General features: G+C 37.5%; 1 protein-coding gene across 1 annotated transcript in view; it reads right to left on the reverse strand.

Moving 5' to 3' along the window:
• Window positions 1–3,558, reverse strand: part of KCNQ5 (potassium voltage-gated channel subfamily Q member 5) — an 849,165-nt gene that overhangs the window by 328,100 nt on the left and 517,507 nt on the right. The window lies entirely within an intron of this gene.

Genomic DNA, 3,558 nt, shown 5'->3' on the forward strand with positions numbered 1-3,558 from the left:
GATTGCCACCCCCCCTCCTTTCCTACCTTCTCTATCGCACCTGTCTTTAGAATTGTTCAAAAGCCAACCTGTAAGACTACCCTTAGGGGCAGCCCCGCAGACTCAAACAGTTTCTCTACAGTAACAAAGCATGTAACTCCAATTCTCTTCAAGCCACCAGACCTTGCTACAGACCTGAATGCCACTTGTACCGCCTCATCAACATAGACCACACTCCCATTGGACTGAGTAACATGAATTATAACATCCAGGGTTCATTCCTTGCTTCTCTTCCAATGTCATATGTGCCTTAATCTGATTACAGTACCTCTCTATAATCTATATTGGCAAGATGGCCGAATGCTTCTATAAAAAGACTAAATGGACACAGATTTGACATCAGTTCAAGAAGCAGAGAAAAGCTTGTGGCAGTACACTTTAACCATTTTGGGCATTCACTGACCTCAAAGTAGCTGTCCTAAAATAAACAAACAAAAAATTAAAAAATCAATTTAAGACATTGCAGAACAAGAAATGACCCAGAGACTGGATCATATTAAACATGTTCTCAAGAGGGACTATGGATTCTTATCTCATTGCCTAGCCTATCTGTTAACTGCTTCATTCTTTTGTGGATGTGGACACCGCATTCACACACAACAGAAAGTAACAGCTACTGCCCATTTGAAATAACCCCCAATGTGCATGTGCCCACACCCTTGCGATCTAATTAACCTACTTACTACCTCTTCCAGCAGAGTCCCCTCTCCCTGTCCCTTTCTCTTCTTTATATAATATTTTCTTTCTGTCGGTCAATTCAGACCATCTGAAGAAGGCTGTTGCCTGTGAAAGCTCATGCCTACCTCAGCTAGCAAAATCGTACACCTCTGTACAATCAATAGGAAACAAGATGAGTTACTTTCTGCTGTTACAGAAGCAAAAGTGGCATTTAAAACATGGCTAAATTTATAGCAAAAAGAATCTAGATTCTAATTTAGACTTTTAGTGTGTTCAGTGCACCAGTTCTATTTTTCTTACTGGATCAGAGTAAAGAGGATGTGTCTGACACTGAATTTTGAAAACAATTACTTTATGACTGACTCAGTGAAATACAATCATGACACTTGTGGAAACTGGCTATTTCAAACCAAATGTAAAGCTTATCTCAATTTTTTTAAATGAAAAGTTCATAGTTTTACAAGAAGGAAACATTTTACCACCTGATATTCTAACACCAGGCTCTTCCCATCGCTGGAGCAAATTTGCATCTTGCAGAGCACAGAGGCACACAGATACCTCAAAAGAAATTCCTGCCCAGAAGAGCTTTCCATCTTTCCACTCCTCTGTGAAATATGAAACATCATAACCTGAAGGAAATACACTTGTACATCCTGCTTGTAACTTTGAGGTAACTTTTGAGGAAACTTTTTCAATATTTCTCTGTTCCTAACCTGGACAAAATGAACTATTCCAAACAGGAGACTTTACCACATGTTCAGCTCTCCTGTGAAATATGAATTTTCATTTCTACCTAGGAGAACTTTTACTATCTCTGCTCCCTCCTATGCTTGATGAAGATAGTGTGTGCCCAAAAGTTTGCAAATAAAATAATTTGTTTGCAAATAATCTAGTTGGTCTAATAAAAGATATTACCTCTTCCACGAGTTTTGATTTCAACATGAAGTGTTAACAATTTTTGTGGGTGATGTCTTTTATTGGACCAATTGTATGGTTGGAAAAGATGTAGACAAGCTCCTGGGTGTCACAATACCCTTCCTCAGATGTCACCTGAGAAGACTGAGACCTGAGGAAGGATTCTTGCCTCTTGTGTATTTCTCAGACCATCACAGCAACAACATAACTTCAGCACTACCAGAACATTTAAGTGGAATTATTGTTTGAAAATGTAGCATTTCTGACCTGTGCTTAGAAATTATTTTGGCTGGTGCAATGCAATTTAATATTAAAACTATGGTAATGTTGTTAGTGCATTTATTATTACTATTACCAAGCAGGTTGCAAACTGCTGTTTGGAGAAAGTAAGGAAGAAGTGGGTGATTCTTAAAAGTATTACATGCAGTTTAAAATAATCGGAAGGAAACACAGCTACCTAATTATTTTACGATGAAATTGGGCCACGATGTACAAAATAAGAATAGTTTCAGAAGGCTGACGCCTACTCACTCATTTAACTTAGCACCTTCTCTGCTTGGTGGATCAAGTCTTCGCTGTCAGCTCCAATGCATCTGGCATTCTTGGAGGTCAACAGGAACTTGACTTGATATGGAGAGGTAAAATGTGGACCTCAAGGTATTTACTGTAGTCTAACACACTTGCTTTTAAAAAAATTCTTTTATGCATGCTGAATGTATGCAACAGATTTAAATAACATCATAAATGTAAACTGTACTTCAGAAAACTAACTGTGCAGCTGCTACAGTCCATAAAGATAAAACAAATGTTTCCATAACATTTAAATTCAGTCTGACATTTATATAACAAAATCATGGTAAAGCTATGTTTAGCCAAAGCTGTTTGCATATTTTGCATTAGTATCACCAAAGGTTCTCTCCTTCATTTATAATTACCACACTTTGGTAACCACACTCACATAGTTGAGGTAAGAGCCACCATAATAGGAAAGCTGAAAATTAGAGATTTTATAACATATGGAGAAATAAACTGTCAATTTGTAATCCTTCAGCTACTGGATGAATTTCACTTTTGACTCAAGCAGTTGCCACAGATCCAGGACCTGGGAAAAGCACAGGTTATACTGAACTAGATTCTTGAATATGTAAGAATACAGTAGTTAATGCAGCTTAGTTCATCAGCGAGAAATACCATATTTCTCTCTCCACTGACTCATGGTAGAAGGAACACAGGAATACTGCCAACTTTTAGGCCCACACAAATTCTTACTACAAATATTATTTTCTTATGAGCAAGGATTCTGGATTTCTCTGATAAAAAAAAATCCCCAATTTTATATCTGTATATAGTTATATATTAGTGGTGTTTCAATTTAATCATGGAAAAATGTAGATTTCGGGTTCCTTTTTTTAAACCAAAAATTGGGGACTTTTTAGCAGAGAAAACCAGGATCCCTGCTCGTAAGAAAATAACCTTTGTAGTAACAATTTGTGTGGGCCTAAAAGTAACTCGAAATCCACATTTTTCCATGATTAAAATGAAACACCCTGAGAGACAGAGAGCGAGAGAGAGCGAGAGAGAGCGAGAAAGAGAATATTAGTGATGTTTCATTTTAAGCATGGAAAAATGTGGATTTTGGGTTACATTCTTAAAACCAAAAATTGGGGATTTTTTTTTATCAGAAAAAACCAGGATCCCTTTTTACGGGTTATGGAGGCACAAATAACTTTTTTCACTCTGATTGGAAAATTAAAACTTTTGTGCCCTACACATAAGAAATCCATCCCTTTGAATACGGATGAGCAGGTTCGCTTAGGTGTGTTCTACTTGGCCAATGTGCACAGACAGGCAAGACCATACAGGGAGTCATAGAGAAGAAGGGCTAAAAGGGACCTCCACAAGTTACCTAATCCAACCTCCTGCCCT

This window comes from Gavialis gangeticus, unplaced genomic scaffold (assembly GCF_001723915.1).
Source record: "Gavialis gangeticus isolate Ggan-Ray unplaced genomic scaffold, GavGan_comp1, whole genome shotgun sequence".
NCBI lineage: Eukaryota > Metazoa > Chordata > Crocodylia > Gavialidae > Gavialis > Gavialis gangeticus.